Here is a 23,882-nt window from a genome sequence, read left to right on the forward strand (position 1 = left end):
ACCAGTACTCTGATACCACCAGCATTAAGTCTTATGGATACTTCTGAAAAAGCCTGCTAAGAAGGCAGCACACCTCACTTATGCATGTGCAGGAAGATGATAGGCTGTGAAAAAAATAGGTCCTTTGTCCTGTGAGCAGTTACTGCATCAACAACCCTGGAGGGACACCCCTGCACCCTGTTCTGATTTCAAGGTAGGCATAAGTTTTGAGGGCTGCAGAATTGGGGTAGTGACAGAGTTTTTATGATAAGAGCTAAGGTCAAAATCCAAGGCTCCAACTTATTTGATTTGGACTTCAAACTTTTTACATTACTCCTGGTGTGAACGGATGCAGTAAGGATTATTTTCTCGGAAGAGAAATACTTCAGAACTGAACCTCTTCTTCTGAGAAGAGTTGTCCTCTAATTCTATTTGATCCAGTTTGATTTGATCTGATTTCATTTTGTTTTATTATGTAAAATATCTGAGTATCTGGAAACATGCACTTTATTTACCAAGTAAAACTGGGTTTGCTCATTGTGACAGGATTGCACTGAGTGATATAGTTTATATGACCACAATAGCAATTATAGTGTCAGATTGCAGAAAGCTGAGGCAAAACTAAAAGCAGAGAAAAATAGTGCTTGAAAAACAATGATCTGGTTGTAAATCCTTAGGACAATAACACTGGACAACCGAATTGATGACCTAGAATATAAGTTCAAATTAAAGAAACATTACACTATAAGAATATTGGAGGCGCGGCAACAAAAAAAAAAGCATGATGCATCATAAAAATTAGGAGATTGAGTAATTTTGAACTCTTTCTAGATGTGCAGCAGTGTGTTGTAATCGTGAGAAACCTAATCAGGTAATGGCTTGCCAGTGCTTCCAAAATGTGTGTCTGTTGGACTGAGGCATCATGTTTCTAAACTGCCACATAAATTTGAGTCTAATTTTCAGGGTTCAATACTTTTATTGAGATTGCAGTTTTTCTCTGTCAGTGTCAGAAATGTATAAAAGCATTTATGAACATTAAAAGAAGAATGAAAATAATATGACCTTAGAAGGGGCATTGCCCTATCCTGCCAACCTGGGATTCTATGATGGCAGACTAATGGATGCTGAATTCTTCTGTGTCACATACAAATGTCATTGCATTTCTGGGAAACATAAAGTGTAGGAAGCCAAATGGAAGGACCCTGCTATATACTACATAGTGAACTCTATCCCAACATTTACTCAGCTGTGTCATATTGCCGTCACTACAGTTTTACTGTATCCCCAGCAAAGGAAATTGTGTTCTGGCCCACTGGATTCCTGCCCAATCCAATAGTTGTGTACATCTTGCTAGTGCTCTCCTGATTGGCAACTTTTACTGTGTGTTGTTTAACATAATACTTTGAACTTTCTCCTGGTGTTAGTCCCCTCTGTATTTTTTCCTTAACTTTTACATTTGCCATTTTTCATTACCATGCAAGATTAGCCTCCAAACATCACAGGCATCTCTGGATCATAACCACTGTAATTCTAATTGTTGGACAGAAAAAAAAAAGCTGGATTTTCAAAGGGTGTTACACTGAGTGCTTTGATTTAAAGATTTACATCTGTTAATGTTGGACACCTATTGTTTTTCACTTTGAATTAATTCATAGCAATAAAAATGTTTTGTAAGCTGAAAAGCTAAAGTTATATAGATGATTTGCCAACTCATTTATATTTCTCTTTATTTGTTGTGATACTGGGCTTAGATAAGGAAATTTTTTTATAGAGTTGCTGTAATGTTTTGGAAATTTTAAAAATGTTGCTTAAAATTTAAACAGAGTTAGTTATGTTCTGCTACTGTTTTCTCGCACCCTAAAAATGCAAGTTTCCATCAGAGAATACACTGTCTCCTCATCATTCCATTACATGAAGTAGACTATGTGAAAAACCATAGAGAAATTAGTACTGTTTTCTGCATGTTTTTGGTATATATGATTCATTAGGAGAATAAGGTACTGCATTCCTTAGAAGAACAAGGAAATAATGCCATTAGTGCAAAAAAAAAGTTGTTGATATTGTATACAGCTGCAGTAATTGTAGCAGTCAGTGATGCAAGTGTGCAATAAAAAACAACTGAAATGACCAAGCTTACTTTTCATGTTCAGGCTTTATCATATAAAAGCTGTATAGGAAAAAATGAGAGCCAAGGTGGGGCAGAATACACACATAAAAAACAAGCTTCCTATACTAAAACTTTTACTGGATATAGACTTCTGCACAAATCAGGTCCACTTGGTAGGTTCCCAACACTTACTCTGTTAAATGGCTATGCTCTGAAATTCCTGAAATTAATATTAACGATTTTTTTCACAGAGACAATTTGCAAATACCGGAATGTATCCCCTGCTGCTGCTACTGCAGTTTGGGGAGATGTTGCTGAGGCAGTCCTCAGCAAGGCTGAACAGCTGGAGTTTGACTGTAACTGTTCTTTAGAAGGATCTTCTTTCATAATTCTAGGCAATACGGGAGTCACCATGTGCACAAACAGAGTAAAACCAGTGTTTCAGTATCACCTAAATATGAGAAATAATGATAAGAACGATGTCAAAAAAAAAAAGCCTAAGAGAACTAAACATGAACAGGTGTAGTGAGTTTCTACATCCTGATTTTAAATTCTCATGCATTTAATTTTTCTCCTCACTAATCAAGTGCTGCTTTTAAACTTGACTAGACCCCTCCAGTTATCATGACTGCTATGGCTGTTTAGCTGAAGAAAGAGGTGATATCTGCTGCGGAGGACCAGGAATCAGAATGGGAACGATTTCAGGAATGGAAAAAGATATACAGCGATTGAAAGGACTTTATGATACGGACTTTACAGTTCTTATGTGTTTATAAATATATACATTGTATGTTTCCCCGGGATTTCTATTTCCCGGGCATGCCCAGGCATGCCTGCTTCCCTGCTTCCCTCTCTGATAGGCTGAAGAAGCTCAGAGAAGAGACAGTTACCATTCGCCCTTTCCTTCCCCGGTTCCTCCCACGTTTCTCCCCCTTCGCCTGTGTCCCTACCCCGATTTGTTCCTCTGATTGTCTGTCTCATGCTCCACCCCACGTTCTAGCCCTTTCCCCACCTGAACTCATAAACCCCCTGTACACCTCAATAAAACATTCCATTTGCCCCTCTACCGTTGCTCGGGACCCGTTCGTGCTGTGTCACGGCCCCATTCCCTTCCCCCCTCGGACTGTGGCAATCTGCTGTTATTCAAAACCCTTCTTCTCTAGGACTCCTGAGCCCTATATTATCAGTTGAGAATTGTAATTGCAAAGCCTCATCCTAGAAATACTGTTGCCTAAAAATAGTTATTAATTTCTTGTGTGCGATAGACGGAGCATATATATATATATATATATACTTTGCACCTGAGCCCTTATACAATGGCAGATTGAAAAGCAGCATATATCATCCCTTCCTGTACTTTTCTTTGGAAAGCATTTCTGGTGCATTGACTGAAAGACCAGCATCCCTTAACACTTCCCCTGATTCTCCACCTGCAGAATAGACAGCTTCTGAAGGAAACTATCCTCACAGGCATCCAAGTTCTGTATGCAGCCTGACCTGTTTTGATGTATGTGTTCAGGGAGAACAAGAGCAGGATATTGATCTGAGCATATCAAGTGCCATTTACTCTTAATCCACCTACTGGTTACTTGATCTTACTATAATTTATAATGTATACTCTTATCATACACTGATCTCAGGTGTGTGCTTTCCTGGACAAAACACAAACAGGAGGTTCAAATTGTTGTCACTAGCACTAAGCGGATTTTGTGGCTATGATAATATGAATGGAAAGTCAGTGTCTTACCCATATTTCCCACAGCAAACAGAATCCCATTACACTCACTTCAGTGAACATAATTTTTTAGATTTTTGAACACACAGATCTTCTGTTTTGGGTTTTCTCCCATAAGCAATGTGATACAACTCAAATGCATTAAGCAAAATTTTCTTTGCTTAGCCCAAGCCTTTGTATTTATTATCTGTTCCTTTAACCATCTTGTATGTCTCTTTCTGCAGTTAAAATCTGTGTCTCTTTATAAATGATTCTTTAGGAAAAACATATCTCTTTCTGCAGGGTCTTTACCTGCAGTGACCAATGACCTGTTGACTTTCTGAATCTATTTCCTACATTGTAGGAAGTGGCATTCCTTGGCATTATTTTGCAACTGAACTTCTAAAAATGGGAAGACGTCACCAACAGTTTCGTTTATTCTTACAGATTCTGCCAGTGGAGGTCTTTGCCAGCCCTCATCCCCCTGTTTTCCTTCTCTGCTGTGTCTTCTCAGCTGAAACTTGCATCAAACTGAATATTGAAAAGAAGCAATGCTTGAAAGGACTTGGGGAGATGCCTGAAACTACAGAAACAGAATAGATATAGATGTGAGAACCACCCACTCCTGCAGATACAGAAAACATCCTGCTTCTTTCTCTGCAATAGCAAGGGAATGGATGTACCCATCACTTATCAGAAGGTGTCAGTGTTGCCCCTGGCCTTCTCTGTTCAGCAAAGCTGAACAAACAAAACCCCATGGGTCATCTGTGAAGTTTTCTTTTGCCCTACTAAAATGTCTTTAAACACCTGCACATGTGGCTGCAATATTTCAGAAAATATTTCTGGATACCAGTTGGTCTCTGAGAGACGTGTAGTATTGCTGGTAGAACAAAGTGAGGGTGTCAGTGGTGGGGGTGAGAAGGCTGGATATAACAGGGTTAAATATGCTTTTTATACTACTAACTTTTGAGCTTGACAGAGCATAAAAATATTTTTAGTTCAGCAATCTTTTATTTGTCAAATACTAATTGTGCGCATATGCAATTTTTAAATTCCCAGGTGCTGAGAATAAGTTATGGCTTCCCAAAAACAAACTGTCAAAGTGTGCCAAAATGCATTTGAACCCAAAATTTCTGCTCCTTATGTTCTCATCTAAATCCTTCTGACACTGTTACTTGCAGCTTAAGGAAAGGGAAGGAAAGGGATAAATTAGACTGTTCCAAAATCCACAAAGTATGCAAAATGTAGAGCAATGCAATCCAGACAAACTCCTACGTGCAATGGAGGTGGTATGTAAAGGTCTGGGAACTCAGCAACACCTCACTGAAGCCTCCCAGCGGTAAAGCAGTTCTGCTATCTGTTCTATTCACATCTTTGTTCTTGTTGGAAACATTACATTTACATCTGTTGTACTTTGTCATGTTTACACATACACACCAAATACCATTACTTTTTGTCTTTTTTAAATTATGTTAATAGGGCAAAAGGCATAAAGTTTTTGAATGGTTCGGCCTTAAACTAGCAAAATTTGCGATGTTTGACTGGGATTTTTAATGATTAGGTATTAAATAAATCCTTATATTCACTTGTGCTGAATAATGTTTTTGCAGTAAATTAAATGTTTGAGGAAACAAATAAAGGAGAAGGAACTTGTTATATACACATTTAAGTTTGGATAGCTTCTTCTCTTCTAATATTTGATCAGATTATTTCTAAAACCTGAGAGTTTTCAGTGAATTCCATTTTAAACATTGGGATATTCTTATCATGGTTTGCATGTTTCCAATTAAAAGCCTTATTCTGTTGCCACTGGAGTAATTGGCAAATTTTCCATCATCTTCAGTGACTGTAAAGTGAAGCCTAAATGTTTCTACTCTGCTAGATTAATCCAAGCACTTTAACATTTTGGACCTCCTCAGGTAAATAACCACCAAAGAAAACTGTTCTGAACCCAGCTACCAAAAACCCCACAAAGTTTAGGCAAATAGTAGTAGCTTTTTATTCTCTATCTCTGGAAACAACTAGCATCTGGTGCTTCAGAGACTTAATTAATTATATTTAGCTGACAGCATTATGCAACTCATGGACTGAGGCAAAGAACTTTTTCCTTCATGGTCATCCTCCCGTACCTGGCACGCAGTTGCCTAAGAAAAGGAAAGAACATTTGAACTATTTTTTATCTGCATACTATTCTGCTCAGCTGGAGGAACTCTGATGAAAGGGCTCTTTGCAGGAGGTAGATTTCAGAGATACCAGGAGAAAAAGAGGAGACTATTTTCAGAGATACCAGGAGAAAAAGAGGAGACTATTTTCATATCATCCCTACATAATCTTGGGCATCCAACACCAAGTCATCCCTAGGCTTCCTGTATGCTGTCATAGGGTGCATTGGCTACAATACCTTGCTAGTGACTGCAGCACTTCTGGCCAGGATACACTCCAAGCAAAGCAGTTAATGGGGTGTCAGTGATAGTGGTAAAAATGGATTTTGCTGTCTGTTTCGTGGTACCATCTTACCACTATTGTCATTAGGGGACCTTGGAGGGAAGGCATTAAAGGGAAAGATGAGTAAAAGGTTCAGTGTGTCTGGTCCAGGGTCAACTTTTGATCTGGTACAGCTGAGTATCTGTAACCCACTTGCTCTGTGGGCCCATTTTAACACCCCCTCTCACCCCATGGTTCAGCTCAGGTCTAATATGTCCCAGTTTCCTAAATTTGGCTTAGGCTGCTGAAGAAATTGTGAAGTGCAGAAGAGATATGACACAATCTGTAGAGCAGAGCCATATGAGATAAGAAGTAAAACTGAAGAGGCTGGATTGTTGAGAAAGGAGTCTTAAAGGTTAGAGGGGAAAAATTATCATGAAAAGCAGAAAATATTACAAAGGGTTGGACTAAGGCAAGTTAGCCGTGCTGAGGATCAACTCAGGTCACAGCAAGGGCCAACCCTTGGCCTTGTGAGAGACCTTTGCTTGGCCTCCAGAGACCTCATGGTAGAGCTCATAAACAATATAACCATAAATAATTGTTTTGTACTTTTAAGTAGCATTTACCCTGCTTGCAAAGTCTGTTTGTGCAATGCTCAAGGTGCCCAAACAAAGGGCTCAAAGTAGGGATGGTTATAAAAGAAACCTTTCCGTTGCAGATACCTCCATACCACATACCTCATTTTTTCCTCCTGGCATCAGCAGCAGTCAGCTCAGCTTTCCAGAGGGCTGCTGTGGGCAAATCAGAGCACAGGACCATGTGTTGCTATCATCAGCTGTCTGCTGCCCTTGACAGCGTCTGGCTCTCATTATACTTTGCGTGAGCTTTGCCTTCAAGCTAGCTAGTTTGCATGCTACTGGCAATGCAGAAGCTGGCTACCACAGGCTAGCAGGGTTCCTTTGCATCTGTCACCAGAGCTGTCCACTAGACAATACCAGCATAATTGCATTACAGAAAATGATGCTCAAGTGCAAATTAACACATAGCCCCTGCTTCAGGCTCTAGACTTTATTTGGATAGATTAGATTAAATTGATAACACTAGTACAAGGATACTTGGGCAAGAAAATGGGAGTAATAAAGGTCTGTACTGTTCAAGTAACTTGGTGGGATACATCTCACCTCGGGAGGCTGAGCTGCAAGCTAAAGAAAGCAACAGCTCCTCTCATCTCTCCCTAGATCCTAAACCATCTGCCCTATTCTTGTTGTGTTATATTGCCTTCCTGTCTCAAATATTTAAGGTATATATTTAGCATAATTATTCTTTGGCAATAGACTTAAAAGACTTCAGTTATTTATTTGAGTAGGGTTGTTATCTTATTGTGAACCTAATCATCACGTGCAACTGTAAAAAGTGTATTTTTTACTTAATATTTGTGTGAAGGGCCACTTCCCACACTACATGTATGTTAACTGACTAGTTCCACCATATTGAGAACACTATTACGCATATTCCACCCTCAGCAGCTGATGGTTCTGGGAATATTAGTTTACTAACTTATAACAGATATTCTCAAATTATTGAAAATCAAGCTGTGCTTCTCCTATGCTAAATGTCTAATAATTCGCACTGTCCATTTTGGTGGTCTCTTTGCTATTTTCCTGTCAAAATGGTGACATAGATCTGTATAGAAAGGGAGAATTGCTTGCTACTGCTTAAAGAGCACATAAATCAATTGAGAGTAAACTAAATTTCACTCATTCCTCTTATTTTAACTCTACTGGACTACAAAGGTAGAGGACAAGTAGGACAATGCCATTGTCTAGGAATTCAGGTGCCTGCTGTGTTTGGAATTGACTATATCTCTGCAAATTTAATCAATTTACCTCAGAGGAGATAACACTAGAAAGGATGAATATAGCAACATGTTTGTGCAAGAAAACATTTCTCTTCTACTCACAGACTTGAGCTTTATATCAAAAAACACCCCAACAAAAATATTGAAGTGTAAAACCAAACCAACAGCAACAAAATCCAAACTAGGAACAACAGTGAAAACTAAAGATCTGAAGAAAGCTAGAATGCACTTGATTTTGGTTTTGGTGGTTGTTTTTTTTCTTAGGATAACCTTAATAATGTTGATTACTGTGATGGAAAAATAGTTGAAAGAAAACAAATCAGGCCATGGTTTCCTCCCTTGAGTTCCTACCCTCTCACTGCTGAGCAGATCTTTAATTGTGCTTTATTGAGCGTGTGGTCAGGCTAATCAGGAATAAAAGAGTCCTGAGTGAGACTTTGCCCTTTGAAAACTAGCCTACAAATTGTTTTAGTGCAGCTTTCTAATATATCGGGGAAGGGGAAGGGAAAAGGCAAAGGAGAACTATTTGAAGATAATTTGGTTTTAATATGCATTAACTACCAGCACAGATACTTAAGGGAGGAAACGTTCTCTTTTCTGAAACAGCATTTCTACTTCATCAGCAATGAGAAACCAAAAGAAAACGTAAGAGAGAAGATGGGGAAGAATGGAAAATGCAAAAGAAAAAGAACTTCTGTTCTGATAATGTTGCTGATACTCTGTGCTTCCCAAAGTTCCGAGGTGGCTAACTAATGATGTAAGTCACGATGATACTGAAGGCTTCAGGGAGGCCCATCTGAAGTCAAGTAATGTTCTGGATATCAGGCAAACCAAAGAGGGATGATGTCAGAATTCGAGAGGGTATATACTAAAGAGAGGTATAGTTGTACAAAAAAAAGCTAGTGGAAATTACACAAAATAGAGAACAAGTGAAGAGAGGATGATGAGAATGAAGCAAAACTCAGAAAATTCTACCAGATAAATTTTCACAAGCCTGTCATTCAAGTTCTTCCCTCAGTAGTTTCAAAAGTTGAAATTTTAAACTGTAAAAATTGAAACATTTTAGCTATCGATAATTACTTTTAAAAAAATTGTTAAAATGGAATGGAAAGTTTCACTCAGATTTTTTAGTGACATTTCTCCTTTCTGAATCAGTACTAGTTTCAGTTGATTTCTTTTTCTTTCCTTGGTACAAGCATTTAGAAATTCTAATGATCTTCTGTCATCTTTCTCCAGCCCAGACACATGACAATAATTTTTTGTCTCTCAGATAATCAGGATTTGGAAATGAAAACATAACACTTACATACCACAGTGCAGTAACACAACTTGTTCATTGTAAAGGCAAAGAAACCTCTGTAATTGTTTGTTCTGATGACAACTGCACAAAAGGACACTGACTATATGTGCTGCATTTGCAGTGTTATATATTTGGATTGCTGGAAAATATTTACACAGTTAGAAGCCACATTTAAGTCAGGTTCTAAGTTAAAAAATATTGTTGGGTACAGTTAAGGTCTCACCAAGGGGAATTTACCTAAAAGCTGCCAGTAAGGAAGTGTAAATTGAGTCTCCATCATATACATTCAAGGTGTCCCAACTGCACATTGTGGCAAAGTGATTGAATCAAAGCCTTAGGATTGTGTTTGGCCTTCCTTCAATGAGCCTAATATTAAACACAAATATTCCTATACTTTCCTTGTCATTTCTTAGGTTTTCTACTGTTTTGTCTCTGTGAATGCAAAAATACATGCTTCTTTTCCATTAGACTATGTGGCCTGTGTCATTTTAAACTGAAACTACACAGCCTGTATTTTGCTGCATGAGTGGTCCCTGATTCCTGCTGCTGTTTATGAAACATACTGCTGCTGGAATTCAGTAATTTGCCTGAAAACAGAATCTCCTTGTCAGGTGAACGCTTCTTCCCCAGGATAAGACTTGAAAAGTTGCCTGCTTTTGCAGAATCTTTAAGGATTTGAATTAATCGTTTTGAAACTCAGCATTGTGTCAATCCCAGAAGAATACTGCTCCTGTGGGAAAAAAAAAAAATTCCTCATGAATTGTGTGCTACTCTGGAAAGCTGTCAACTCCCATTCAACATCAACCAGGAATCGGGTGACCTTTGATTAGCCTCATGTCACCCTCCAGCTAAATGAGTTAGTAGCTATTAAAGCTGAAACATACAACCTACCTTGCATTACAAAAGAGTATTTAGTATTTATTTAGCTACGGAGAGCTTCTAAAACTAGTGTATAAAGACGTTCAGCTTGTAATGATTTCCCTACTTATAAAAAGCTCCTTCTTTCTTCTGATAACTTCTGGCAGTGGTAAAAAAGCACCATTTATTTTAATTATAACATTTAAAGTAAAGACTCTATTGACCCTACCGCATCTTACAAACTACCTTTCATTCAGCAATTAAGCCAATGCTTAAAACACTATTAATTTCAGCACACACTGAGGGCAGAAAATTCAGTTTGTGTGTATACTGTTTTCTCAGTTTTCAATATGGATTTCTGTTTTATGTCCTGGTAAGAATTTGTATACATATAGGTAAACCCAGAGGATGAAACCACAGCTAAGGTACTGATGAAAAGTTTATTCCGAAGTTGGAACCCTGAATACACTGCACTGCGTCACAGAATGATCATGCAGCTGACAAAAGAGCACACGCAGGCCTGTGCCCTGCCTTACATGTCAAAGGCCTGACACATGCGCAAGTGGCTCACTAGGTTGATTTTACAGTTCTAACTTTCTGTCTCTTGTCTCCCTTCCCCCCAAGCCTGTGCGAAAGAATGCATTTAAGTTTTTAACAACATTCTGTTATCTTCCTAGAGAGAATTTCATTTCTTTTGACAGGAAACAAACCAAAGGAAACACAGAGTACAAAGATTCCCACACTGATCTTTTCCAGGCTTCCCCAGCTGCAAAAATCTCTTGAGCAAAAACAATTCTAAAAACAACTTATTCTCTTTTCTCCTCGACAATCTTCTGGCTTTAGCCCCTTCCTCCCTACAGTCCTCCATAATGGCTACTTCCTTTTAACCTGCAAAGGCCCTACAGTGAGAAGCAATGTGCAAAGCACTAAATGGAGGGTACAAAGAAAATGCATAGACCAAGTAATGAAGGAAGGCTAATGTTCTGGTATTCCTAGCTTAGGATAAATCACTGAAAGTACTTTCCTACTGACAATAATGTGCAGATACAAATGTGTGTAAAAACAAAGGTAATGCTGGAATTAAGTTATGAGCATTAGAGCATTGTTACACCCCAGTCCAGAAGCTCCAAGCTTTACTGGGTGTACACTTTAATTTCAGACTTCAAGAGATTTTGCCCACATCAACTCTTGCAAAGCCTTTGGTTCTTTCATACCTTGAGTTCATGTTCTGAGAAAAAGCTACACACTTTTCTCTAAAACGTATCATTTAATTTGGTGAGAAAATAGGGGTTTTGACAAAAAGGGTTTACAGGAACAACATACAACCAAGGAAAATATTTTACAAAAGCATTGTACTTAATAGCAAGCTACTGGGCAAACACCAACCCACAACTTGTGGGTGAAATATTACAAGTGAAATATTACAATTTAAGTGAAATACAGAAAACAGGTGTTTATGTTACCCACAAGAGGAAGAAAAGAGTAAAGGAAGAGCAATTAAGAGAAGAAATAATAAAGACAGGAGTGAAAAATATAATTACGACCAAGTGGTCAGATGTTGGCAGACTCCAGGAGGGCAGGCCAGGGCAAGAGGGAGCCTGCATGTGTGCTTCTCTTATCTACTGTGGCCATGCCCCCCTGGCAGGACCTCTGACTCACTGATCACTCAAGTGTCTTCCTAGCCCAAGTCAGGGTTTAAGTTTAAACAGAAGTTTAAGTTACTCCAAACAAATGAGATCAAACTTACATAAGGCAAAGTGCTGTGTGAGAGAATTATTGAGTTATTAGGCTCAGTCCCTATTCTGACAATATTTTGAGAAAAAGAGTTTGAATGAGTGACTTTGACAATGGGTTCATAATTTAAACCTAAGCAGGGCTAAAAATAGGCCAGAATTACAAAACTTAGTCTTTGATTCTGAAGTACAAGTTCTATCAGCAATATTGCAGGCAGCTTCTCCTAGGTGCTGCATGGACTGAAGCCGTTGGGTCATGCATGGTAGTTATAGTGGTATAAGCAGGAATGCAATGGTCCCAGGAGAGGCAGAGGTGGTTTAACTTAGATTTCCCAGGAGATTCCTTTTAGCAAGACGCATCTCTTGTTCACCTCCTGAGAAAGAAGGAGGGGCCATCACTCAAGATTCTGGCTTGCAATTGTCTGTTATACACTTTTGTCACAGTTTTTGTGTGTGTGTTAATGGAACCTCTTAAAAAAAATCATCTTTGAAAATGCAAGTGAAAATATATTCATTTAAAGAAAAACTCTCAGGATTTTCAGGTATTATATAATATCCTTAAGAAAAAGATGAGATGTCTGCTAAGTGTATGACACTGGATAATAATTAATGGACTTCAGTGTGAAAATATAAGGGAGGAAAACAAGAAAAATCTGGAGAAGAACATGTATGTTTCTAAGGTAGGCAATGGCACTGACATTTCTTCAAATTCCTGTGTCTGGCAATGACCACTCTTGAAAGTAATCTCTGTTCCCTATGTTCACTGGCAGTTAGAATTGCTGAGGCTTATTACAGTGTCAGCTTTTGTGAAAAATATAAGGAAAAACAGGTGAAAAATGGGAACATTTGTCATGAAAATTTTCACAAAAATGCATCCCTCCCATCAACTACTTTTTTAATTTCAAATTGTATAGCCTGCTCTGACATCAACAGCTAAGTCATTCTTTGTGTAGAGTGGCTTCCTTTCTGCCCTGTTTCTTTTTCCATTTAAATCAATCTTACACTGAATCATTTGAAAGAATGGAGTTTAACATCATTTGACAATCTGAGAACTTCAGATTCCTTTCTCTAACTGAAAGTAATGGAGCTTTCGGGCTGACAGACAAAAATTTCATTACTATATATTAACACAATTAAATAGACAAGAAATAAAATAACTGCCTCTTTGCAAATAACTCCTCCACTGATGAGTGGTGCACGAGCCACATAATTTTCAGATAGTCTTCCAAACAACTCCCTCTTGGCTAGCTAAATTTGAGCATGTTATAAGCTGAAGATTCACAGAAAGTGGGAGCAATAAGACAGAGACACTTGGAACCCTTAAGTATAAAGAAGAGTTGCATCACACAGCTTCTGTAGAAAGTTGAAAATATTAAAGCATGCAAGGCTCCTTCCCATCTAATGATGAAAGAAAAATTCAGGAGTGGAAAACAGGTCTTTTCTAGCTACACTTTAACCTTTTGAAGCATGGAGGGCATTCATCCAACATTTATACTTTCTTTATTATTATTCCTTCCTTTTCAGTGATACTGAATTTCCATAATGCTTCACTGTGACATTTCCTTAGCCTCAGCTTTCTTATAAGCATCTCATCCTTCCAGAAAAGAAATCACAGATGAAGTGGAAAACTACTGGCAAGGCTTTATTCCAGCAGCTCTGAGTGTGGGAATGAGTTCTGTGGAAAAACACAGCATTTGGCTGTAGAAACACAAAACAGGTGGCTATAGGTCAGTTCACATTCTTGTTGGCCCAAATTACCTTAACAAGCAATTCCACAGTACTTAGTTTCTCAGCACGTTCCATCTATATTTTCACCAACTGGACTTTGGGCATCAAGTAGTTGAGCTGCAGGTTATATTCATCAGCTAGAGTGATCTAGCTGATACCACCTGGCCAGATTTTAAGCAGTTTACAATTCGCTTTTAAACAGTAGGGCCACTCTGAAATGAAACACAAGCTCTTTCGTCTTCCACAAACTATCACAGGCACTGTTTTCTTCTTCTGTTGATCTGAGTACATTACTGTATAAAACAAACTAGAATAGTAAACAAGTGTGTTATGAAAGCACATTAAGAGACATACCCTTGAATAGTACTATTCTTCAGAAGGAATCATAAGCCTATTGGTCTACATCATTAAAGAAAACCATTAATACATTTGGATGCTGCAATTTAATAGTCAGAAATTATAATATTTAAAGCCACTCTCCTACTGTTCTCCCTCATCACTTTCTCAAGTCGCCTTACCTACTGTGAATGGGGACCAATGTGGAAGGTATGATAACAAAGATGATAAATATTAGTTTGTTCATTGTGAAAATGCATGCAGGGTAACCTCTGGCATCAATGTCATCTCTTTCAACTTGTTTTACTCTAAGTGCAGTCATTAAAGGCCACTTCCATCTGTTTAAGTTCAGAGCAAAGAACAGTCTTCGTAACTGTTAAGCTCAACTTCTCTCAGACTGTGCTCTTGTTTTCCTGAATGGAGTATCTGAGCAGTAGATAAGCCCTTCAGTGCTCTACAGTAAAAACCATATTGTACTTTGTAATATATTTTGGCTTGCTACTGTGGCATAGTGTCTTTAAAAAAAAGTTGGAGCAATTGACTTTAGATCCTCAAACAGCTACCTGGTCATAGGGTGTCTAACTGCCAATATGCACTTAATGTAAACCAGTGATCTAAGGTGAAGAAGCCTTACTCTACATCCTGCCCATTCTTGCCCACCCTTTCACATAGTGGTTTGCCCCTTACCTCTTGCCAGTAGTTTGGGGGAAAGCAGGGTGGGGTGAGGGAGCTTAGACATTCTTTGCCCACAGCCACCTGAGCTTTCTTGGATTTTACAGATGGTGAGCTCTTCCTCAGCTAACCTACAAACACAATTATTTCTGATCTGGTTCTACCAAAATATTCCACTTTTTCCATTGGATCTGCAAAAAGTAGTCAGTTTAGTATTTCGGGTCTGCCTTGCGTGTTGGTTCCCTGCCAGTCTGTCAGAGAAAGGTAAGGGAAAATGGTGAAAACATAGAAGGAGAGGAAAACTGCAGGCTTACTGAGACAGACTGGAAGTATTAATGCTCTTAATCTAGAACAAAACTTGTTCTAGGGGTTGTTAATACCATGTTAACCTACCACTGATCAGCTAATTTTCTGTAGTTTCTCCCACCTTTCCTTCTCTGGCACATAATCCCTTGTTCCATGACTATTTTAATTTCTCTTTTCTCATTGTTCCTTTATCTCTCTTAGTTTCTTGGCCTATTTTGTTTGCTTGCTTTTAAAATTTTGAGATCCTGGAGCACAAGCAAGAAGTTCCCTTGGATGCAAAGCATTCAGTGCTGCTGGCACAGCTGAACAACAACAGTGATTAGAGCTGGTGAGAACACTTCGAACTGATCATTTTATGTCAGGAAAGCCTTTTTTCTAAAAACAAAGGATGTTCTATGCAGTTGATTTTAACAGCTCTTCCCACAGATGTTTCTGAAGATTGGAATGAAGTCTTCAGTAAAAGACTGAGTCAGAAAACTCACCTTTCCAATCTCAAAATTGACATTTCAACACTGCTCCATTTTGTGATTTTTTTAAAGAGTTTACAAGTAACTTTCTTCACATAAATCTTCAAAGTTTTCATAAAATACACATTCTCATGTTATATAACAATAATACATATAAACAAACAAGCATCTTTGATTGATGTGTAATTTTGATCTGATTTAATATTTTTCTGACTTTTTAACTATTGCCTAATATTCTGTTAATAATTTTCAGACGATGTATTTTTTAAGAATCATGATGAGACCTCTGTGACTAGTTCTGTCACATTTTCTCTCACACTGGCTTTCCTCTGTTCTGCAAAAGGTAAGAGGGCTTTTGATTTCTTGGTTGAAATCCTGGGTCCTTTGAACTTAATAGCATGCCTGTGTTCAGTTTCAGTACATCAACAGCTTCACCCTTTATCTTTCCTCTTAGGAAAGTGGTGATCATTCCTACTTATTAACCTGTGTCTGTTTACTGCATGATGAAAGCTATTTCCAGAGCCAAAGCAGAAGCCATTCTACACAATCATGTGTAGCAGAGATAGTCAGTGTGCTGTAACAACAATGAGTCAGCAGTGCCCTGGCAGCCAGGAGGGCCAACTGTGTCCTTGGGGGTCTCAGGCAAAGCATCGCCAGCCAGGCAAGAGAGGGGATTGTCCCACTCTGCTCTGCACTGGTGCAGCCTCACCTCAAATATTGTGTGCAGTTTCAGGTGCCACAATAGAAGAAAGATATTAAGCTATTGGACAACATCCAAAGGAGGGCAAGAAAAGAAGCAGAAACTCCTGGGACAGCTTCATCACCAAGCAAAAGGAGCATAGGAATATAATAGAGTTTTTTAAAGAGAAGCACCAGGTCATTTGAGACATGAGTGCTAGCAACATTGTGCTTTTTGTTTTGATTTCCATCAACCATATGATGCTATTCCTGATTTCCTACCTTACAGTGCTGTTACAAGTTTTAATTCATAAAATGTTCACAATGCACTTTGGGATGTTGAAATAGAAGGCAAAATCTGTACTGTTATAATGAATGAGTGATTATAGAAGTTTAAATTAAAAAATTATAAAGCAAATTTCCATGAAGCTTTTTAATACAGTACTTAATAGTTTCATTCTTTATGCATGCATGTGAGCTATGTAGCTTGTTATGGCATCATTTATTTCACCCGCATGTGCACTGTTCTAGTCTTTAAGCCCGTGTGCTTAAAATAAACCTGACTTCTCACTGACTCAATGTTCAAACTAGAAAGTTTCAAAACGTTGATATTTTCAGCTCTTTGAAAAAAACAGCAACAGACAAAGAAATAAGCAGGAAGAAAAAGTTGTGTGGTTTTCAGATTGATCAGTTTGAAAGAGCTGCTCATTTGCCCTCGGCATTCTATGTAGCCCTGTGTTGCCCTCTGGCCAGCTATCAGAGCAAACAGATTCTTCTAACTTCTGCTTCACTGCACCTGTTCCAAGTGCTGCCATGCACAGAAAATTAGTACTCTTGAAATAAAATAAGAAAAAAAAAGAAAAAAAAAAAAGAAAAAAGTGGAACAGGTGTTTAGGTCAATAGTTTAATTTTAAATATTGATGCTGAAAGTTTTCTCCTCTCCAGATAATAAAAATTAACCAGTGCTTCTCCAGATTAATAGACTTTCCCTGAGTAACATTTAGATCACTAAATAAACATGCAGAGCTGTATTTCCCTGTTTGCAATTTTTCAAAAGTTTATGAGTGGGGTTTTCTTAAAGCTTTTTTTGCTTAAATAAATATATTAAAAATCATGTTATTTAGAGGTGAATAGAAGATCTATTTTTATTATCTCTGACTCAATAGAAGCAAACCTGCACAGACTTGGATATTAAAAATAGACCTACCGTATGTTCACGTTATGCTTAATATTTTGTACAGATACAAACTTAAATTAAGATCAAGCCCACGTTATTTAGATGCCTACTTTAAATCCTGTTTTAAGAAAATTTGCATCCCTGGATATCCAATGACAGATATCCTTAGCCTCCCATGTTGACCACCCTTGCTTCTTGCACAAAGTGGACTCCCCTGGAGGCCTGAGGTAAAAATTCTTTCTTTGGGGGAACTCTTTGTCTCCTTTAGTTGTTTTGGAAGCACTGCGTCTTTGGAGAGGTCAAAGATGTTTAAGTCAGGAACCTGTCTTCCACCAAGAGCTTACAGGATGAATAGCAAATTGCTGATCCAGTCTGCTAAGCCTTTTCTGAAAAAAGCCACTGAATGAAGAAAGTGATGCTGCATTTTCAATACTCTACTCATGGATTATACAACTTCCAGAATTGGGAATCCTTCTTTCCCGGAGATCAGGGCACCCCCTTGGAGTGGTGAGCAGGCATCTGCCATCACCCAGAAGGCAGCTAAGCCTCCAGCAGGAGCACATGCTGTCCCTGCAGCTCTCCCCCTCACAGACAAGCTGGCACTGAAGCCTTAAGAGGCCAGTCGAGCAACATTAACATAGGGTAAAAATGAGTTTTACTCCGATATGGCAGCTAGGCCACTTGTTTGGGAACAAAGTGAAACTAAGGGTCCTGGCATATATCCCTAGCACACTGCCATTTTTGTTCTGCAGTCAGTTGTGTGCTAAGACAAAATTTATTTGCATTGCAGTGTGCTTTTACTGCCTGTCAGTCAACAACCACTTTTCTTAAACCCAGGGAATTTTTAACTTCAGCAGGGGTGAAGCTGTGGGCATGATGTAGGTCACCTTAAGCTTGGATCATAGCAAAGTTTTAGAGTGTGGCAAACACATGGCCACTGTAAGCTCCTGCGGCTCAGTCTCACCTAAAGACCTTTGAGATGAGCAGGCAAGCACCCAGTGAATATAGGGTGGTGGAGGTTACAGACATTGGAAAACAGGCATCTTTGACTGCCCTCAAGGGCTTGCTCATTTTAAGACTCCAAAATCCTAAATTCTGTCCAGCTTTAAATCAACCCAGTGGCTAAAACATACCATAAGCAACTCACAAGAAATAATTCACTGCTGGGTAGAGGTCTCACAGATGATTTTGACCGATCACATCAAGGCAAGCTACTTTTTCCCAAAGGCAATGCTGTTGGGTTAGCTTGTTTCATTATGCCTAGTGAGGAATCGCTTTGTACAACAACATCACTTTTGGTTGTAGTCTTTGGTTAGGCAGATTTAGGGCAAAGCACTTTTACACAATTTCATACTGGGCCGTGTGGGTGAACAAAGATCCTGACTAAAAGAAAAAATCATTTTTAATCTTCACAGTAAATCACTGATTTTAACAATGACAGCTGCTGTGCACACTTTGTCAGATTGAAGTTTCACTGCAAAACCACTGTAACATTCAGTATTAGCTCAGCTTCTTACTACATCAAGACACAACCCTGATGTACAGAGTATCTTTTCTGATGGAAGACTGATTTTTGTCCGTGTACAACTGTTGGCGAAACTTCTAAAGCAATGCCCAGGAAGGCACAGAGCTGCACCATCTATTGCTGAACTGCTCTGCTGCTACCCAGATTTATTATCTGAAACTAGGATCCCAATAAAGGGAAGGCACACTACAAAGAGAGTGCAGGAGAACTAATATAAACAGAGAGTAAGAAAAGAAAAGAAAAAAAAGAGCATTAAATCTTTAGTGTTAAATGTAATTGACTAACATCAGACTGGAGGGAAATGTAGTACAACATGTAAAACTCATTTCTGTCAAACAAGAAGCTTTATCTTTCTGAGACCGGTTTCATGCCTAAATAACCAATTAGCAAGATTCGGGTTAAAATCCCTATACTCCTTAATTTGAGGAAGGACTTTAAACAGCTGCTTCCCTGTTTTATACAAGTGTCTTAGCTATTAGATTTAGGCATATTCATATTGTTAAGTAAAACAGTATTTAAATGTAACAGCTGCCTAATTTTTAAATAAAAATAAGAGCTACTGAAATCAAAATAATATAGGACACAGATATACCTGATTTTTAGCTGTTGTTTCAAGCCAACCATGCTAACAAATAAATCCATGCATTAAACTATTCTGGTATACAGTTGAGAGGAGAGGACACATCACATAGCAAGCAGCTACCAACTTCTGTGTTTTTTCAAAGGCTTGATCTAGTTGATCTGGTTTGAAAACTGCTCTGAATATGACTCTACCAGTGCAATGATCAAGAGAATATTGAGTCCAAAGATCACAACTGAGTCACTACTGCCAGAGCTTGTGCAATACATGATACGATGAGTGACAAAACCAGATCTGACATTAGGAAAGGGTCAATATTTAAGTGTCAAAGTGTTTTAACCATGCCCAGGATTATGTAGTAGCTGACAATGTATGCAACTATTTTATTTATTAATTTGTTTATTATATCTATTTATGATCCTTATTCTAGGAAATTTAAGAGAAGCAAATTTCTTAACAAAACACAGTCTGACTCTGTTCTTCTAATAATGCTCAAGATTATGCCAAAATCTGCAGCTGTGGAGGTTCTCTTCTGCCAGTTCCCATTATGGTTTTATCATCAGCCTTGTCTTTTTCCTTACTATGTTACCCTTTGATGATAGCCTTTGTCTTCTCAGATTAATTTATTTTTGGTGCTAATTACATCTTTTCAGCCTGCCAGATTCATCAGTAGAATTGAAAAGAAGCATCAAGATCACTGACATTCTGGAAATTATGGCCTCAAACAACTGCATACCATCTGTAAATTTACCTGAAAACCACCCTTTCCTCTGTTTCAGACCTGAATGCTTATTGAGTGTTTCGGATCTCCTTTCTCTGACATTCAGAAACTTTCTGGTTCTAAACCTATTTTTATTCCAGGGCAGATTATAACTGTCCTTTTCTGTTGAGTCTTAAATATGGATGACTTCATGTTTTTTTGTCCTGATTTATTCACTACCAATGCAAACTCAACACAGTTAAAAAAAATGAGTTTCTTATTTTCGCCATGCATATTCATTAGCAGGTGGAAAGGATCATACACAATCACAGTGCTTACTGAGGCAATTTGCCTGCATCTGCCCATTATTTATTGTTTCAGGTCACCTGTCCTTTAGAATTATTTCCGTCACTGCTGTAGCACAGAACATCCTTCTTTCCTAACTACCACCCATACGTATGACAGAAGAGTAGCTCCTTCAGAACAAGGAAGAGGCTCAAAGGAAGGAAATAATTTAGCAAAAAGAAACAAAATTCATGCTAGAGATCAGAGAGGAATGCATGGCAAATGACTGACAGTATTCCACCATCTCTGATCTGCTCCACATTGGCAGCATTGGAGGCAGTTCTGCCATCTGTAGTTCCAGGTGGGAATAAAGGACATCAGAGAGAAAAATCCATGGTGCTGAAGTGCAGAAAGTGTATTCTGGTTAAGAATGATAAAAAATTGCTTGGGCAGCTGGAATGGGCTCTTCTCAGGGAGGAAAGAAGAGAGAGCAATTTTACTGTTTAGCACAGAACAGAACCCATTATGTCAAATTGCTCTGGGCGTTTATTTAACATCTGATTTGCCTAGGACCAGGCATCTCCAGCTCTTTACAAGGAGACATTAAAGATTCTGTTATGTGGTACACGCACTTTGGGGCTTCTAATCCCTTCTTCCTGTTTATTTCATTGGGTTTAAGTCCACTGGTTTTAGTGGTACTACACTGGCACTGAACTGAAATAACACTGGATTTGATGGTGTCAAAAAACTTATCCACCATGCACTGTACCATGTCAACTTGTGTGTGCACTATTTTGCTACTTACATGATGAATTGTAGTACACTTTTTCTCTAATTATTTTCCAAACTTTGATTGAAATGAGAATCTATCATTCAGAATACAAGTAAGCACTAGAAATAAAGTCAGAGAGAAAAAACCACACCCTTTGTTCTTCACTCATTCAGAAGTGATTTTCTACCTTCCTTGTAATGGGGAAAAATGTACTTTCTCAGTTGTAGTGGGAGCAAATTTACTAGACTATTTACAGCACACCTGTTAACTTGCTGTGCCAAGAAATGTTTTGGAGGAAGGATTTTTTTCTGACATCCACATTTTTATTTACTGGTTTTCCTCTCCGGACTTCTGTGCTGTACAGTACAGATATTTTTCATAATCACATTTCTAAGCATTTTTGATATGGGCAGGGAGATGTCACCCCGTTTTTTATTAGACAAAAAAATTTAATATTTGTTAACACACAAATATTAATTTCTTGCTTCAGGGAGACAGTCGATTTAAAGGAGTAGTAATCCTGACATTCCTGACTCAGATTAGCAATCAGTATTTTATACTTGGATTAGGAGCATACTCTGGGCTGGAAGATCCTCTGACAATTTGCATATTTATACATACACTGCTTCTCTGTGATTTGCATTCTGATTATTTATATTTACAGAGTTGGCTTGAGGTTTCCTAATGAGATGTCACCCCAATTTCAGTATTTAATGTTTATACTAGTCAAATTTTTGTTACTTGTCTCTGCATTGTTAAGAGATGAATGGAGGGATTTGCACAAGGAGTCACTGGACCTGATAGACTTCAGATGCCATCCCACACAGTCTCTTTGCAGTTGTCAACTAACTGCTTCATGACTCATAAGATAAAATACTTTGGAATCCTAAGGTTGGTTTCTTTCTTCAGAACACAAAGGTACCATCTCTAGCTAAGCAATACCCTGTAGTGCCTCTTCTTAGGCCCTTTCTGAACTTTCTGAGTTTTTGTTTTCCTACTGATAGTGATCTGCAGGTATTTGGGAAACTGTTTTCCTTTTCTGAAAGTTTTCAAGGGTTCCTTCCATCCTGAAGCACTATGTTCCACAAGGTAACTTTTGGAGAAAACTTTCCTCCCATTTATTTCATGTATTGCACACCTGAGCAGATATTATAGAACACACTGTACTGCACTGGTGTACTGGCATTGTGTACACCATGGTAGCTACCTAGCTGCCTCTGCTATTCTGTTTTGAGTTCCTGTAGATTTTTGAAAATTGTTTTGTCTTCATAGAATTATCTATTTGGCACTGACCTATTTCAAAAAAAATCTCTCGTCATCTTGGAGTGAAAGCACTATTGCAAACCCAATAAGAAAGGATATTTTGAGATCTATTTTCTTAGCTTGGATAATTTTTTTTTTGTACTGACAAGTGGACCTTTGCAAAGGTTTATTATAGGACTGACTATTTGCAATGGATTCATTAGAATATTAACCCGTTGACCTATTTTATATAACCACTATTCAAGATGGTGTAAGGTTGACCTGAAAACACCTAGAAGAATTACAAACGGAGCTGGGGCAGAGGTTTATGGTAAGTGACCTGGGACTTTGCAAAACACTTTGGAATATTAGCTAATGCGTTATCCCCATTGTTTTACTAGAAACTAGGATCAGCAGAGACCAGTGACATTTTGCAGTAGCCATGAAGGATTAACCACAAAAGACAGTGTTGCAGCCTTTTCTAATTTGAAGCAGGTCTTGAATAGGAGAAGTTCCCCAATTTCAGTTTTACTTGCTACCTTTATTTTGGCAAAGGGCAAAGACCTGAATAAGGACTGAAATACATTTATGTCAGAACTGAATATGTGTGGAGAAAGAAAGTTTCTGCCTCAAGAATCTAGCCTTGCAGGCTGTTACAGTGAACAGAATTTCCTAGCTGAATTGTTTTGTAACTAGCAGGAAATCTACCTCTCTTACACAGCTCTGATAGCCTTACACAGTTCTGTATAAGGCTATCAGAGCTGGTGATTCACTATTGCATAGGCTGTTTTTGTTTGAACCCCTGGCCTCCATTCAGTGTCTCATTTCTCTGAATGCCTCTTTGATCTCTATTTATTCAGTTTAGGATGTAAAATCCTCTGAGACCGTTATTTTAGAGATCTAGTTGCATTTTGATTTAGCTTTGTAAAATATGTGTAATTAGAAGATAAAACAATGGTGCCAAAAGTGATAACATTGCTGTTGGAAATACAGCTTCTTCCAAGCTAATAGAGGTCAACTGCTATCACTTCTCATAGAGAGACATTTAGCTGAGTGTCTTACAAGATGCAGACCTGGCATGTCAAAAGCCCATCAACAGATTTATCTGCTTACCTGTGTGTGTTGAGTGCAGGTGACCGTGGAAGGTGGTGGATTAATGACTTTAGGAGAGGTTGGATTCCTGTGTGTCATCACCCAGGCAAGGGAGATGCAATTCTCTCAAACAGTGTTAAGAACCTGTGGTTTGGATATTATACCTATGCCAACTCTATTCTCTGTTGCTTGTTTGTGGAAATTGCAGTTCAGCTTTGGACAGTCATTACAAACCTAGAGAGAAAAGACTGAAGGTATCATATTTTGACTTTTTTAAGTATGTGGTGGTAAGACTCACTGTTTTACAACCTATACAGAGAAAGCAGAAGGCTATTTACAAGGTGTATTA

This window comes from Corapipo altera, unplaced genomic scaffold (assembly GCF_003945725.1).
Source record: "Corapipo altera isolate COAL_440 unplaced genomic scaffold, ASM394572v1 1, whole genome shotgun sequence".
Lineage (NCBI taxonomy): Eukaryota > Metazoa > Chordata > Aves > Passeriformes > Pipridae > Corapipo > Corapipo altera.